The sequence below is a fragment of the Lytechinus variegatus genome, chromosome 9, assembly GCF_018143015.1.
Source record: "Lytechinus variegatus isolate NC3 chromosome 9, Lvar_3.0, whole genome shotgun sequence".
Taxonomy (NCBI): Eukaryota; Metazoa; Echinodermata; class Echinoidea; order Temnopleuroida; family Toxopneustidae; genus Lytechinus; species Lytechinus variegatus.
The window spans coordinates 13,257,776-13,276,484 of record NC_054748.1 but is presented as its reverse complement, the minus strand read 5'-3'; the positions used below and the strand labels follow the sequence as shown (position 1 = coordinate 13,276,484).

Genomic DNA, 18,709 nt, shown 5'->3' with positions numbered 1-18,709 from the left:
TTTACATACTCTTTTTTTTTATCTATGGGCTCATCATCAATTGAAATATCATGGGGAAAATGTCATTCCTATGAGTTGTTTGAAAATGAATCAAATCAGTTTACTTATGTTTAGAGATAGCTTGTTACATTTACACCATGAGGAAACATTTTTGAATTCCAAACTCATTCTATTGATTAATGCCATCTAAATTTCTGTGGGATAGCAAAATGTTGGTGTCATCAGCAAATGAAATAAAGAATTGTAGAAGAATTTACTATATCATTGATATATGTCAAAAAGAAATGGTCCCAAAATCAAACCCTGTGGGACTCCACAATTAAGAAAGGACAACGGAGATTTGATATCTTTAATAACAACGATTTTTTTATCGATTTGAAAGATAACTTTTAATCCATGACCAGGCAACGCCCAAAATTCCGTAGTTATATAATTTATTTTAAAAATATTATGGTCAATAGTGTCGAAGGCCTTACTTACGTCCATTAATAAAGAAATCATATGATTTCTTTTTGAAAGTGTAAACAATATTATTAAGTAATTTATTTATTACAAAGTCGGAAGAGAATTTATTATAAAGCCGAATTAGGCCGGTTTAAGAATTTTATTTAATTAATGACATAAAAGATTCCATTCATTTGTACACAATTTTTTCCCAATATATTTGATATACATGGTAAAGTTGATATAGGACGATAATTCGTAACTTTAGTCGGGTATTTTCTTTTGTATACTGGGACTACTTTGCTATTTTTAATACGACAGCCATTAGAAAATGAAAGAATAAAATATAGGGATATACAGGGATATATATAACGCAGTTCCAAAATGTATTCAGTTATGCAGAGTCCTAGCCCCGCCTCGCTATGGAATTCTGTCCCACGGGAGATCCGTAATAGCAAATGTGTCGAAACATTTAATACCATGCTAAAACTACTTACCTCCATAATTCTTTTCATCAGTGATTTCTGTGTTCCTATGTTACTGTTGCTCCTCCTTCACTTGTATGCCTTGCTCATCCCTAACGAGATGATTAAGTCGCCTAATAAATTGCATATTTATTGAGTATCAAAAAGCGCTGCAATAGCATTAGCGCGCTTCATGGAACTGTACATTTCGAAAACGAATGATTCCAACATGCACTGAATACACCCCACGCATAACGAGGCATATAATATGAATGTCATATAATACGAAAACGTACAGCTCATATTTTGAATCGATCCACGAACTTCACGCAACAACAGACATGACAATGTATTGTGATAATATCAGACGCGTTGTAGTAGCTAGACAAGCATCGCATGCTCCATATTTGCATTGTTGAAAAGGAGAGAACCGCATATATGGATGGGCAAATCGAATAGATATTTGCTGCTAAGCGATATTCACACTCTTATTAGAATATATTCGCGTGTGTCTCTTTGTGGGGGTGGGTGGGGTGGTGGAGAAGGGGGGTGGTCGTTGGTAGGAAGAAAATGGCAGGTGGTTTTTATTGTTGCTAAGCAACTGTGGACGCTGGTCTAGTCTGGGAAGCGGGGAAAGTTCATTCAAATAATTACCAATTGGCATACATTCTCGTATAGATGGAGAGAGAATGAGAGAAAGAGATTGAGACAGAAAGACCGTCACGTCAGACCAACAGATTATGTGCTGGAAATGCAGAGTACAGGGAAGTGGGCCGGCGTGTACAAAATTTCATATATCTATATCTATAGAGGGCGGTTTAAACGGCCCACCAATCAACGACCCAGTCAGTTATTGACACTGCACCACCATCGGAGAAGAAAGTAAACATAACCAACCTTTACTGGCCACAATTAACAAGACACTGTCGTCGTTTTTATTTGGGAGAGACAGGGTTTTTTCGCACAGTATTATTTATCGAATTCGCCTAAAAAACCCCATTTGTTTGAAATTGCCTTCCAGTATAGTTTCTTCTCAGATTGTGTTATCCATTGTCTTTCCCCACTCCATGCATCTTTCTTCATCCCGGGGGGCCACTTCCATTCACGAGTGGATACCATGCGCGACCATGGGGTCTCAAAAAGCACCCTAAACACGTAATTCCCATATTCTGAAAATGCACCCCTTAACAAGTATTGGCGTGTAAAACAATACCCTTAACAAGTATTGGAAACAAAACGATACTCTTGGCAAATATTCCCTGAAATGAACCCCTAAACAAGTACAGGAATGTTTTATTGTTACGGGTCCTTCAGTCGTCGGCTTTACCTTATTTGGTTTAGTACGACCCCACCTTCTACACCTCGCGCAAATCGGACTCTAAACACGAAGTGTTGGGACAAAAAGGACATCCTTTATAAAACATTTTAATTTTGTTTTATCATCCCCGCAAATTCGACCCTTAACACGTAATTTTCCTAGCGAAATAGATACCCTTTTTTCATTATTTTTGTGTTTTTGACACCCTTATCACGTTACGTACGTAACGTGCCCTATCGTGAAAAAGACATCCTTTTTACGTGTTTTTTGGTCGCGCATGGTATCCACTCGTCAATGTAAGTGGCCCCCCGGGTTCTTCATCCCTTTTCTCAGCACCATGAGCACATAATCAATGTGGACTTGGCGCTTTAGAAATACCCTATTATCATGATTATTATTGATAAATTGTTTGGGCTTAATCGCTAAAATAATTGAAAGGTAAGTAGGCTGTACGGAAAACTTTACTGAAACCGGATTTAGAGGGGTAAGGGGGAGTACAGTTTGAAAATTTCCCATGTTGTTTCTTTGTCTATTCCTGTTATGGTTTAATTTATGAAAATATTCCAATAAAGGCGAAGAAACCACCAAAGATGTAAGTAAAGCGCGAGGTACCAATGCAATATACAACAGTTATCATGATTATAAGGGAGTGTCGAAGAGCACGGCCCTGTATGTAAGAATTTATGTATGTAAAATTGATAAATAACATGATTACAATTCAACAGTAATTCATCAACTCATGGAATCTATCCTTCATGTCAGATACAAAATGATGTTAGCTAGCTAGTAAAATCAATGTTATTATGGAGTCGTTATAGGTATAATAAATGTACATGCACGCGACAGATGATGGAGACGCTAATTCATAACAAAGCAAAAGTGGATCGAGTTCCAAACCCTGAGGGACACCGTATCAGTGTTTTGTATATGACTTCAAATGGACGAATTGTAATTTTGTCCTAAACAAAGCTTAGGGCTTTTTTCAAACGTGAAACTTAGAACATCATTATAATGATGATTGCTATTATAATCGTGACTGTAATTTGCGTTCGTCATTCTAATCATGTTCTAGTTTGGTTTCACAAGTGGTAATTAAATATTCGTCATTAGCCTTATTTTTCACTGGAATCATCATTCAAACTACGATTTTTTTTACCGTGTGAAAGGGCGGGTAGATTGCATGATTGTCACAAATCGTATCCCTCATGGTAGTCTTACCGCCCGTTCACAAGGTAAAAATAAATCGTAATTTGAATGATGAAGCAAAGAAACAATTGTTGTTTCTGTGAAGGGCGCGCATCCTCAGCCAGTAATTATAGCAACATCTGTCTGAGGATGCGCTCTCTGATTAATCTGATACCACATTCTAAACTCCTTAAGAAGATGGAGGACCGTCGTAAATTCGAGTGAATGATAAAAACTTTATTGGCAATCAAAGCATTACCTTCAGCATTATTTTATTGCATTACTGAAGCCAATACGTGAAACTTTAAGATGTATATATATATTGTAAAGAAATGGATGAAGAGAACATGTACATGTATAACTTTACGCACACACCCTCACACGCACACACACACACACACATATATATATATATATATATATATATATATATGTGTGTGTGTGTGTCTGTGTGTGAAGCTATACATGTACAACAGCTTTGGCAACTCTTTTATTTTAAATATTGTGTAAAGAAATGGATGAAGAGAACAATGGTAGGCGTAGCTTAAATCAAGGTTCCCCAGAGCTATCTACTCTTTGGAAAAATTGGTGATGCCGAAAAAATGTCTCTGCCGGGAATCGAATCTAGTGGTTAAGGCACCGGCGTTCAAAGCTGGGGGCCCGGGTTCGATTCCCGGCAGAGACATTTTTTCGGCATCACCAATTTTTCCAAAGGGTAGATAGCTCTGGGGAACCTTGATTTAAGCTACGCCTACCATTGTTCTCTTCATCCATTTCTTTACACAATATATATATATATATATATATATATATATATATATATATATGTATATATATACAGTATGTAAATATATAAATTTAAGTATATGAATGTGAATAACATATACCTAAACATTGCGTGGGTTCTTTTGTGACGAATATATTTGAGAGGATGTTAATAAAGCAAAAAAGCTGGAGACGTAGCCTGACCTGGGTATCATAAGATTTTATTACAAGCTTTCGGTCATTGGGCCTTCTTCTGGCATCTGCAGATATATTAGAGAAAAAATGACTATGATCTACAAACAAATTTCTCAGGTTATTATCTTAATATACAAATTATATTTTCATCAAAAGTTGGTGACTACAATAGTGATTCTTGATTAAGACTAAATTAAAGTTATCGAAGTCAATTACGTTTTGGCAGGCGTCTTCTGAAAATGTTTTAACAGACGTCTTATGAAAATATGTAAACATAATTATGCGGAATAATAATTATGAAGGATGTATGCTATCATAATACACAACATCAAAAATAGCGTCATTAGTAAAATATAATGTTAAGATTCACATATAAACACGCAAACTTTTGTATGCATCTAAACGATCTTGTGAAGCCCCTCCCCCGGGGGAGGGGGTTCCACAGCTTTACACAGCTTTTCGAAATACATTGTGTAATATTTGGTCAATTAGGTGATATCTAGGATAGATACTTTCTGTGTGTGTGGAAGGTCTTGTTCGTGTGTGTGTATGTGCATGAGTCGATGTGTGCGGGTGGTGGTGCGTGAGGGTGTGTGTGTCATAGCGAGAGTACTTAGGTGCATACAAAGGTGTGTGTGCTTAGCACGCACACTTATATTTGGACGTAAGTACTCTCCCAATGGCACTCTCCTACACACAGACGCACCCCCACACATCGATTCACACACACACACACCCTCACACTCAAAGTATCAATCTTAGCTATCACTTAATAGGGCTTATAATTATACAATGTATTTCGAAAAGCTATAACAATGGAAATATATGTAGTCTTCCTTAATGTATGATGAATGGTATATAAACAATAAATTGGAGATTTTTTACCTTCAATCGTCACAATCTCAGAGTAAATGCTTGACCATTCAGGTGATGTGTGGGAAAATATATATACATATATAAGTGTATAAGTGAAAGTAAATGAATCTGAGACGATGATCGTGATTTGACACCATTCTCTTTCTCAACTTATGGAAAAAGGAATTTCCTGGTTTAGAGTATCATATATTCTGAGAAATTCTAGGCCATTCGCGTTTAGAATGGCCTAGCTGAGAGCCCTTGAATCATCGTTTAGGGTGCTTTTGCCAGACCGATTTTGGCGGATGTCGTCCACTCTTCAATGGCAGTAACTACCCTCCCCACTGGGCCATCGCAAGCTTGCCTATGTACATACAAAAGTGTGCGTGCTTATATTTTAATGTTAATGTAAACGGTACATAATTAAAAACGAAAATATCCTTGCTAATATATCTATTTGTTTTGTTGTATATTATAGCATACATCCTTCATGATTATGTTTATATATTTTCTAAAGACGTCTCTTAAAATGTTTTTATAGGACGCCTGCCAAAATGTAATTGACTTCGATAACTCTAATTAAGTCTTAATCTAGAATCACTAATGCAGTAACCTATCTTTTTATGAACTTATGTATTTGGTTATATCCTCAAATGATGAATTTGTTTGAGCGTTATAGCCATTAAATTTTGTTCTCTTATATATCTTCAGATACTTGAAGAATGCCCGATGGCCGAAAGCTTGTAATAAGATCTGCTGAAACCAAGGCGAGCCTACACGTCTCCAGCTTTCTTACTTTATAAGCATCCTCTTTTATATATATATATATATATATATATATACACACACACCGTGTGCCATATATATTTTCACCCGTGACGCAGAAGAAACTTCATCGTTTATCACCCGTCTCCTGAATTTAATTTTTAAAAAGAGAATTGCCAGTATTTCCTTTCTATGATATTTCATATTTCTACATAATTAATTCACTAATATACGACTGACAGCGCTCTTCTAATCATGCTAATGAAAACTGGGCTGGAGTCCCATTATGTCCCATTTACTAAAATTGTAAAGAAATATGGATACGGGCAATTTTGATGCCAGCAAGTGGGTCCTTTAAGATGTCTTCTCACGTTTTGTTGACTCTTGTCTCAAGTTGTTGAATAGTTGCTTTTTCAGTAGGGTGGTTAAAAAAACCTCTTCAAGAATGGGACACAGATTTTCAATAGGATTCAAGTTCAGATACTGTCACAGCCACTCATTCTCCTCCCACACGATGTCGCTATGACTTGTACGGGGTTCTGAGGTTCCACACATTGGAATTTGTGCCTGTACTCCACGTGACAATGTGTGGCTCCGCCCACACACATCGTGCTTAGGTAGGTCCATGGTTACATACATTGTAAGAAAGTTTATTGACCCGGGAATCCATGTGATTGTGTGTTGGACTTCATACCACCAGCGTTTCCAGAGGGAGGAAGCACAGGCAGCCCGGCCGTGCCCCCTCTCAATTTTGAGAGGCACAATTGAATTTTGTAATGTATAATTGCCGTTAAAACACAAGTGTGCCCCCCTTCAAAGTGAAGACCCCTTTTTTTTGCTTGTCATTTTTTTTCCTCAGGAAAATGTGCCCACCCCTTTGGAAAATCCTGGATATGCTTCATACCACTACTCCAATAAGGGGGAGGCTAAAACAACCTGGCACAGAAGGTGACAATTATTATGGCCCATGGTACATAATTATATATGTATATAAATATGAATAAATATATATATATATATATATATATATATATATATATATATATATATATATATATATATATATATGTATATATATATATCTATATATATATATATATATCTATCTATATATATATATATATGTATATAATTATGTGAAATGTTTGTTAATTTACATTCCAATCGTGGTCACCAAAGACCCGTAATGTTGATGTCAATTGTTTAAATTATATCAACAAAATCGCAAAATATGATACAATGAAGTCATCGAAGGGCGACATTTTATTCATCATATTTACCACTGTGTGAATTGAACGTCACTGAATGACAATGGGTTATTTCCCACGCTGGCGCGTCAAATGAAATAATACAGCCATCGTGGCCAACGTGTATCTTAACAACGATTTCAAAAGATGCGCCCGGGACACCCCCTAGACATCACCCCAAATTGTAGTAATCAATTATGTCTGTAATCATCCGTGAAATCAAATGTCTGCTTACCCTCCATAATCTCCTATTTACTTTAATACTTCCGTACTGTTTGAGAGATAGCGTCATGCAATCCTTTTTTTTTCATTTCTTTTCTTTTCTTATGCATACGCGTACAACTATTCATATTCTTTTGAAAAGGTTTGATTTATGTATGATGTTTCTTTATTGTATATTATTTGTCATTGTCAATTCGCAAGTGTAAGCGCTTTCCTATGATTGTATTTGTATTAATTTTGTATTTATTTTTTCCCTTCTGTATTATGGAAGAAAATGGATGTAGAAATGAAATAAATCAATAAATTTAAATTCAAATGTTACGTGTGATGAAATTGTGGCATGGTGTGGAATTCTGTGATATACTTAAATGCGTTTCGCCCCCCCCCCACGCGCCGCATGACGAATTCAAGAGCAAATACAAATTCATTGTCAAATGTCCTTCATGACAGGGGGGGGGGGTGAACCAATAAGTCTTTGTGAATCAAAACAGCACTTTCGTCCTGGATTTTGGACAAACGACACATCAGCCTATGCCAGCGCATTTAAGTATGAATAAGATTACTTTGAAGGGGGGATTATTGAAAAGGAACCACGAATTTCGTGATCGTTTGTGAGAAAAATTATCAAATCAATAATCATAAAACATATTGCTTCTAAATATAACTCACCAGCATTCCATATTAGATTTCTATGACATAGTTTCACTAATCAAGCACTATTGCACTATTGTGCCCCTAAAAGATGGTACATATGTTTCAATTACAATGCGCATTGATGGGCAAGTTATGTGTACAAGTTCAAGAATGGAATTATATTATTTCCTAAAGGAGTATTTTATGCGTTCAAATTTAATTGTTTTTTCATGTTTGAAGCTTCAATAAAGAAAAAAAAATAGTTTAAGAATTCAAAGATGATGACGAGATAAAATGTGACAATAGGGCCTATGTCCAGATTTTCAAAAGGGGGGGGGTGCACATTTTTTCCGAATAAAATTTGACAAGCCAAAAATTAAGAAATTTCACCAAAAAATGAAGGTTATTTCGTCCATACAAAATTTGAAAAGCAAAAAAAAAAGGAAGGTCCTCACTTGTGTATGAACGATATATTTACATCTAAGATATAAGTTGTGACTTTCATGGGGATATTGTGTAAATGCGGCATATTTGAATTGATTATGGATCTCGTAGCCGGGGGGGGCATATGTGTATATACATACATATATATATATATATAAATATATATATATATATATATATATATATATATATATATATATATATATATATATTATATACATATATATATATATATTTAATATTTATTTTTCTCAGAAAGAGACATTGAATCCCCTCTTTTTCGGATACACCCAGTACACTTTAAAAATGCTGTTTGAAATTTGTAAGCATGTTGTTTAAGCCCATTAATCTAACAAACATTGTTTAAAGTTTTAAACAGGTTGTTTAAAAAAGTTTAAACAATTCATTTTTTAACAACTTGTTGTTAGAGTGACAGACTTTAATAATGTGCTATTTTTGTTTCCTGTGTATAGCTAAGTACACAAGAATACAAAGCTCTACAGCTCATAACGCAATATTACTCTCATAGACACATCTGCCAAATTTATATATACCTCAATAATATGAGAGATCTGTGCATATGTGTATATACATATATATATATATATATATATATATATATATATATATATATATATATTATATATATATATATATATATATACTTATAAATGTTTAATATTTATCTTACTGACCTTACATTTTCCTCAGAAAGAGACATTGAATCCCCTCTTTTTCGGATACACCCAGTACACTTTAAAAATGCCGTTTGAAATTTGTAAGCATGTTGTTTAAGCCCATTAATCTAACAACTATTGTTTAAAGTTTTAAACAGGTTGTTTAAAAAAAGTTTAAACAATTCATTTTTTAACAACTTGTTGTTAGAGTGACAGACTTTAATAATGTGCTATTTTTGTTTACTGTGTATAGCTAAGTACACAAGAATACAAAGCTCTACAGCGCAAAACGCAATATTACTCTCAATAATATGAGAGATCTTTTTCAAATTAATTTTGATTGATGTTCTCGGGTCTCCGTTATCAGATTGCATCAAAATAACGTCGTATTCATTCGTGCTTGAATGGACACTTACACATTTTTGTCAGAAGTGTCACAAATAGCCTTGGGACTAAAATCTAGGACATTTTCAGCATGACAGCATGTCGCGGTCTGAATAACAAATTCTTAATGAAACGAATTGCTCTTTGCATACTTTTATTATTGGGATCGTGTATTCAATTGTCATAAAGTCTTGTTAGGTTTTGGAAACGGTTTTGAAAACTGAGGGGCGGGGGAGGGGAACAGAGTAGAAGGGGAGGGGGGGGGGGGGGTGAGGGGCTGGCCATGCACATGCATGAATAACAAACAGATTGTCATGTTTTTTGTAAAGTTTTTGTGACCCCTTGATACGAGAAGGGAATTCATTGATACATTTGGTCAATATACAGCATGCACTGTAAAAAAAACCCTGATTTTACAGAAAAAAGAGAGACGATTTTGCAAAAGCAGTAACATAATCATTTTGTAAATTCATAAAAGAGGAATTTTCTGCAATTTAACAGAACAGGTCTTTTTTAAAAAGGGGTGTTTTATTAAAGAACAATTGCAAGGTTCTATACACCAAATACCAATATCCTGTAATTTTACATGATATAGTGTAAAATTACGCAATCTGGTAAGATTACAGGTGTTCTCGAGACTCTGCTGCAGGAACTTCATTTGTTTTAAGAATAGATTTTCTAACAGTGTACTTAAGTAGAAAATAGTTTTCGATTCAATTTCTTGTTTGTTTTTCTCATTTTTTCCAGGTGGGGAACTTTAGGGGACCATGCCCCCAAAGCCCCATTAATAAAAAAAAATGCCTTAGAGTATCTCTCTACGTATTAATGTCTCTCCATACGCAGAAGCGTAATTTTGACAGGTTTTCCAAAGACATAACCTTTCCGAGCTATTGGGCACACGAGAGTAATTCATCTGCGCGCAAAGCATGCCGGACAGGCGTAAGATCACATGACTTTATTGATTAAAATAATTCATTAAAAATATATCAAATGTTTGTATATCAAAAGAAAAACGATAGAGATAATGCTATGTTCATACTCTTTCATAATAAGGGCGATTGGGGAGGCTAGACTGCATTTTTGTATTTCATTTTAATTATTATTACCCACAATGCAGTTCTTGTTTTTCTGGCAATGAACTGGCCGAAATTATGTTTAGTCTTATTTCAGGCCATTTTACTTTTGATTGAGCTGGGCAGTACCTGATTAACATATCAAATCTTAATGTACTGTTATTTGTGACTAATGTCAGTGAATTAAAGCAAAACTATCGAGGGATTGATTTTTAATGATTTTTTGATGAGCTATGATAACACGTGAGTGAATGGGGGTCTGTAATACTCATGTGTGCCCTATTCCCGCTGAAGTAGCTGATGTTTTACGACGTGCAGCACACAAGGCAAAGGTCACGAACAATAGGGGGCAAAGGGGAATGTTGACTCCGAAGTAAAATTTATGAGAAAATAAAATGCATCTGATAACTTAAAGGGGATGTTCACCTTGACAAAAAATTTCATGGTAAAATAGTTTTAAAAAATAATGAATATTGCCGAAGGTTTGAGAAAATCCATCAAGGAACAAAAAAAGTTATTAGAATTTTAATTGTTTGATTTGTGACGTCATATGCGAGCAGCTTTCTTACATGGTAAACAACTCAATGAAATGTCATTTTCTCAAAAAAAATGAAAATGGCTTTTATTGTACTTTCAGTACGACAGTAGACAAATCATTTCGCACCTGTTCTTAAAAAGAAAACAAATGTAAGTCATCATGAACCATTAAAAAAGTGAAATTTATGCATATTATATAACATAATGTATGGGGCAGCTGCTTGTTTATGACGTCACAAATCCAGAATTTAGATTACTAATAACTTTCTTAATCTGTAATGGATTTTCCTCAAACCTTTTTCCTCAAATGTTTATTTATTATTTTCTGCTATTTTTACAACAAACTTTCCTTAAGGGTGAACTTCCCCTTTAAAATATGATGGATTTCAAGTATATCTAAGCGAGAGACCATACATACAAACACCATTTTTAAGGAGCCGTTTTATTATGAAGGGTTTAACATCGACGTAAATTCATAGAAAACCAAGTTGCCATAACAAATATAAATAAAGTGCACACCGAAGAGGTGGCACGACATTTTCTCTGGCGACAATGCTCCGGGGTTTATTTTGTCTAAGATATAGGGTTAGGGTTACAGTGGGGCTTTATGTCACCTTTAAGGTTAGGTTTAAGATAGGGTATAGTGTTAAATCCAGGGTTGATGTTGAACATTCCTTTTGTGTGTGGAATTTATATCGGAGTAATTGTCGCCGGAGCTAATGTCATAGAACTGCAGAAGAATGTGTAAGTTTTCCCACATGCCGAAAGCAAAAGCTTGTGGCAGGATACGAATGTAACACGTAAATATAACACAATTATAGGGATGAAATGATTATAGGAATGAAAGAGATTGTCTGAAGAAATGTTTGATTTGTGAATAAATTAGAAAGGTCAGGCTCATCACGTGATCGCAATTTAACTGGTATTTTCATATAATGGACGTTTATTTTAAAACATGGTGGATAAATAATCTATGCTTTTGGAAATATATGATGAATGGGCTACCATGCATTACAAAATATTGGAAAGACAAAAAAACTTGACATTTGAACTTGAATTCAATAAGAATTGCGACTCGTAGTCATTTCGGCACCACTTTTTGTCTTTGCCTCCCCCTTCTTTTTTCTTTTCCCCTCTTCTTGAGTCTTGATTCTATGTTTGATTCTAGTGTGTTGTAATCTTCAACAACTATATAGTTGTATTTTACTATTGTGTATTACATGTATGTTATTCTTGTAAAGTCACATGGATTGGAAAGGAAGACCTTCGGGTTATAGTTTTCCTTTCCCGGCATCCATGTGACTCTCTGTATCCTATTGTTTGTATATGTTGTTTATATGTTTGATTATGCCGAATAAGATTATGATAATGATATATTAATGACTTTGCCTTTCAATAACTACCATGGTAACAACCATGGGGGGAAATCTGTCCCCAAAGGTAGGGGGACTATGGCCTGGAAAATTTGAAATTTGACAAGCAGAAAGAAAAGGTTACCACTCAAAAAATGTAAGGTCATTTTTTAACCCAAACAAAATTTGACAAGCAAGCAAAAAAAAAGAGGAAGGTTTTCACCCAAAATGTCAGGTCATTTAGTCCAAAATACATGTATTATTTTGATTGTGTCCCCCTATTATTTTTGGTAGGGGGGACACGTCCCCCCTTCCCCTGGGATTTTCGCCTATGGTAACAACGCTCAAATCAAAATCAAGAAAAGAACCGTTGGATCCCACAGTTACCATCATAATAACCTTTATGCAACAGATGTATGTCTGACAACTAACAAACAACTAACATCAGTGGTGTTCGCATACAGGGATAAATTGATTGATAGATAGATAGATTCATTGATAGATTGATAGAATGATTGATTGATTGACTGATTTTATTTATTCTTCTTCCTTTCAAACAAATTTACAAAGTAGGAACAAATCAGAATATGAATAACAGAAATGAAAAAGAGCAACTTACTGGAAAGAATCGCTTGTTTATGTGAGTCCCCTGGAATAAATAACTGATTAAAATTTATCAATTGAAGTTTAAAATTGATTTTTTTTTAAATCGCGATTGAAATATTTTTTTCAAATTTAAATTGGTGGGTTTGGACGGGATAATTTACAATTTGCAACTCGTTTTTTTTTATCAGGACCAGTCTTCGGTCATGCAGGTTTAGAGCGGTTTTTTTTTAATCTTGCGATTTAAATCACAATATTTTTCGTGTATGAACGTTAGAAAATTTGGATGGCAAGTTTTTTCAGGCTTCCATAGCTCTCTTATGGCGTTGCAAATGAAAAACTACATTTATTAAACACAAAATTTTCATGACTTGTGTAAAATTACTTTGGTTTGTGTATTGAAAATTAGTAATCATTTCTTATGTGCACAAAGCACACATGTCGTCAATTTTCATGCTTCGACCTATTCAATACTTTTGTTTAAGTAAAATGAGCTGACAACTTTTGTAATCCAATTTATTTATAATCTTATTTCATTTTCATTCATTCATTTATTTTTTATTATCATTATTATTATTATTATTTATTCATTTATTTTCTTTTATTTTGTGGGGGTGCTCTTTTCAGGTTCACTGTGTGAACCAAAAATAAAAAGCAATGGAAACAGATTACATGTGCTTATATTTAACGTGTTTACACATCTCATGACTAATTGGAGTCAAATATTGACACACATTATTTACGCGGCTAATCTTGAAAAAAAATAACACTTCACATTATTGTCAGGTAAAATCACTATCTGAACTTTAACTACTTTCTTAAATTTCTTTTGAATGGTCGTAGTAGTAATACTAGTAATAATAATATACGTAGTAGAAGTAGTAGCAGTAGTAGTAGTAGTAGTAAAATAACCCAAGTTTGTGTACTGGTGGTGGTGGTAGAAGTAGTAAGAGTAGTAGTAGTAGTAGTAGTAGAAGTGGCAGTAGTAGTAGTAGTAGTAATAGTATATATAGTAGAAGTAATAGTAGTAGAAGTAGTAGTAGTAGTAGTAGTAGTAGTAGCAGTAGTAGCAGTAGTAGTAGTAGTAGGAGGAGGAGGAGTAGTAGTAAAAGTAGTAATAATAGTATTAGTGCTAATAGTAGTGGGAGTGGTGGTAGTAGTAGTGGTGGTGGTGGTGGTAGTAGTAGTAGTAGTAATCGTAGTAGGAGTAGAAGTAGTAGTAGTGCTAATCGTAGTAGGAGTAGAAGTAGTAGTAGTGGTAATAGTAGTAGTAGTAGTAATAGTAGGAGGAGTAGTAGTAAAAGTAGTAATGATAGTATTAGTGCTAATAGTAGTAGGAGTGGTAGTAATTGTAGTAGTAGAAGTAGTAGTCATATAGTAGTAATAGTATTAGTAGCAGTAGTAGTAGATAGTAGTAGTAGTAGTAATATTAGAAGTAGTAGTAGTAGTAGCAGTAGTAGTATAGTAGTAGCAGCAGCAGCAGCAGTAGTAGTAAAAGTTGTATTGTGAACTTTTCATTATTTTGATGACAAAGATTATTGTTAACCTTTCCTTTTTCCATCATACACGTAACAGAATGAAAAATGGAGAATGACTGGTGTATTGCGCTTCAACTGGAATAGAGGCAAATGTACTAAAAAATGATTATGACATATTGAACAAAGAAGAAACACTTTTGCATGATTGGGAATGATAACGTAAAATATGGTAAACTTTACTTCATATTATGTAAAGAATACACATGATTACTTTAATCGCAATATTTCATCCAATGAACTTTGGTTCTATACCCACCTATTTCACGCCGAATACAAGTCATATTTGTTGGTAAATTTGAATCATCATTTAAAGTCCATTGCACACTCTGCAATGGGCTAACTCTATGCGATCCAAATTTCAAAGAAATTGTAATATGAAAGTTCAAACAATGAAATCCTAGCGATCAGAGTTCAGAATAGTAGTAGGAATAACTGAAATCGAAATTTAGTTAAGTTCGAGCCTCCGTGTAGGAATAAAAAGAAATTCAATTCCAAATCGCAATGACGTCACCATCGGCTGCGACTTGATGAAGCCGTTTTTGGACTTTACTCCGACCACATTGCTTGCCGCAAAGTACTTCAAATAAAAATTACTTCTTGGAACTTTCATATCTAATGCAAAGTGCGATTCATTGAAAAATGCGACGTACCGGATCGCAGAGTGTAGGATTTTAAAATTTCATAAATTTATACGAAACTGCAACTATTATAGATATTTTTTAGCAGAGTCGATTAGTAATTATTGTTTTTATATCGTAGTGTACATACATAATCATACAACCAATGGCGATGGTCATTTTCATGAATGAATGAATGAATCAATCAATCAGTGACTGAATGGATAAATGAATGAATCTATATTTCATTTCCATTCTGCCAACAGCAACAGTAAATCATTGCATTACAAGTAAACAATTACAGAACAATGCATACTACATGGATGAGATAAGATGGAAAAGAAACATGGCGACCTAATAAGAAGCTATGCTAGTGGGCCATAGGCCACCAGAATGTTATAAACTTACATATTGAATCAATCGTTTAAAACCTAAACATGCTAAAAGAACAAGCAAACAAAAATATGAAACAAATTAGAGTAAATAACCAAAGTACAAACATATTTTAAAAGATACACTAAAAAGGGGAAAAAGGGAAATGCAGAATGCTAATGTATTAGACCTAAAGTATAAGAATCTGAAATTCAAAAAGAATTCAGAGTAGAAGAGGAAAAAGCGAGAAATATATGAAAAGTAATAAAATGGAAAAAAATATACAATTCATAAAATTAGACAATTTATAGCCAGAAGGCATTATTTTACTGATTTAAATATTTCTTCAGTAAATATGTCTTCAACTTACTTCAAAAAAGAAAACTAAGAAGTAGAAGGGAGATCCATAATTTTGGCCATGTATAAATAAATGTGTTCAACCGAAAACTAGTTTTGACCAAACATGCTAAAGGCAAGTGGAGAAAAGAAACTTTTCTTGTATAGTAAGAATGTATTTGGTCATTTCTAACACATGATGAAGCAAGGGAAAGTGGAAGTTCTCTTTTATTTAATCGATACATAATACAGCCGAGGTTGATATCAAATATGTCGTGTAGACTAAGTAATTTGTATTCATAAAACAATATATTAGTATGAGATCGTAAACTTACTACAGAAACTAGTCTAATTACCCTTTTCTGGACTTAAACCTAAAGTAAGAAACAATTTTTGGGTCAGAATTAACGTGTTTACAATGTAAATATATTGGGTAATTTTTTTACCACCACGAGGTTAATTATGTGTTCAACCAATTTGGGGGCAGTATTTTACCCAACGCGGGAAGCATGTTGTCCCGTAAGGTTAAAAAATAAGCGGCAATTATTTTAGAATTGGTAAAATTTTCATCACACTGGATGAATAAAAATTCCCTTAAAGAAATACCCAATGTTGGTTGCCGGGACATATATGTACCCTCATGGAGCACTTTTACCCAATATTTTTTAGAGTGTAGGAGGAATTTTCAATCCGATATCACCACTACTTACTCATTTTCGACTTGATTATTACTATTTTGATTGTTTGTATCGGTTGTCAGGTAAAACTCTTCCCTATTCTGCTTTATTATTTTTTTTGTTAAATGTTTTAATTTGGGTCGGCCGTAGATAAGGTTAATTTCTTTTTAGCTTCTGCCTTTTCACTACAATTCTTTATTTATGTCTAAACGGTTTCACCTTTTTTACGTTTGTACTATTTTATATTGCGGTTATTATACTGACCCTCCCCCATTAAATTGTATTGAATTGAATCTAAAATACTGATAAACACTTTGAACGTGGTTTATGCATACAGGCATAAGCCTATAGGACTACACTCTATTAAGACAAAAGAAATTATCCAGAATTAATATTTAAAAAAAGTATCACGAAGAGGAAAACCTTTTCAAATTCACTCTATGTAAATAGCAAATATTAGATGCAACATAGACACATTGTTGAACGTGATTATCTCCTATTTACCCCCCCCCACAAAACAATTAACAAATTAGGGAAATTCCCTACTCATGAATATGATCCTTAAAATCATGAATATTTTCGCTGTAAAACTACCCTCTTTAGAGCGTTATTTATGACGCTCCATAAAATAACGATGAAATTAAATATGACTCAAATTGTATCTTTTTTAATTTTCATTACATATTTTCGAGACTTTTAAAGTGGATGTACTTCAAAACTCGATTGCAAAAATATCAAGCACATGAACCAATGTTAATTTTTGGATATTTGGAATATTTAGGTGCTAAAGTAATTCTGTGGAAAACTTGGTGAAAATTACATTGATTTCATTTTAATTGTGGAACGTCCTTAAAGTGGATTAAGTGAAGCGAGCATCACCGATGAAAGAGGAAATGTTATTTTTTTTTATTTCTTTTGTAAACCAAACAGAACCAAGTTTGTAACTAAAGTAAAAGTTTAATTTAGCCTCGATGAAAACAGAAAACAGGAAATGTTTGTATTTTCATTCCTTTTGTAAAAGCACCCAGAACCAAGTTTGTATCTAAAGTAAAACTTTAACTTAGCCCATGGAAATTATCATGGAATAGATAATATAACAAACAGTTATACACAATTGCCTTAATTTCATACCATAAATTGTATGTCTTTCCATATCCCCTTCCTGATAATGAATATAGAATATATGTAGTTTTGCTTACTTGTAAATCAGTCTTTATTGATAATAATAAAGATGATACTTATTACTTATATCGCACTTTTCCCATAAGGCCCAACGCGCTTACAATGAAAATAGGCCTACTTAAGGTCAATTATGAGAAATCTATTAAACTACGAAATGCATTGGGTTTCAATACCTTTCTGAAAATTTCTATCAATGGAGACTGTCTTATTATAAGTGGCAAACATTCCAGTATTTTGAAGCTGACACAGTAAGAGTTCTACCACCGGCTGATGTAGGAGTTCTCCAGATGGATGTACACAACGTAAAAAGGTTATCTGAATACTCGGGGGCTTGTGTACAAAGACTTCATGATCTGGAAGACTATTATATTTTTACTTTGCATTCTTTTCAAACAGGCAGATAGTTAATTGATAAATGCCATGAAAGTACTTGTATTACATCTTTAACAAATCAAATATAAGCACAGTAACAGTATAACACTAAATACACAAAAGTACAAACATGGACATTCCGAAACTTTTCGATTAATACACCTGACAGGAAGTTCATATTCAAACAAAATGGGTGGTATTCTTGAAATTAAACTTAGGTTTTAGCCTAGTCGAAACTAACATTTTAAACCATCTTGCTATGGAATGCTGAGCTTCACAATATTTCTTCCAATTAGTGGCTATTATAATGTATAAGTTAATTCCTTGAAATTCACAAATATTTGTGTATTTTCCTGTCTTTTGCATTTCAAGACACATTTGATTTTTAAAAACTTTTTGCAGCAGAAAAAGAATCATTTTTAATTGGTGAATGAGTTGACAAATGGCCCTCC

The 18,709-nt window shown here is 33.9% G+C and overlaps 1 protein-coding gene across 2 annotated transcripts in view; it reads right to left on the bottom strand.

Annotated features, from left to right (window-relative positions):
- Positions 1–1,380, bottom strand: part of LOC121421980 (beta-1,4-galactosyltransferase 5-like) — a 34,989-nt gene extending 33,609 nt beyond the window's left edge. The window contains exon 1 of one of the 2 annotated variants that reach the window (XM_041616782.1): positions 942–1,380. The gene's annotated coding sequence lies outside the window, so the exon portion shown is untranslated. The remainder of the gene's footprint in view (positions 1–941) is intronic. The other variant, XM_041616780.1, reaches the window with a different exon arrangement.
- Positions 1,381–18,709: the final 17,329 nt, after the last annotated feature.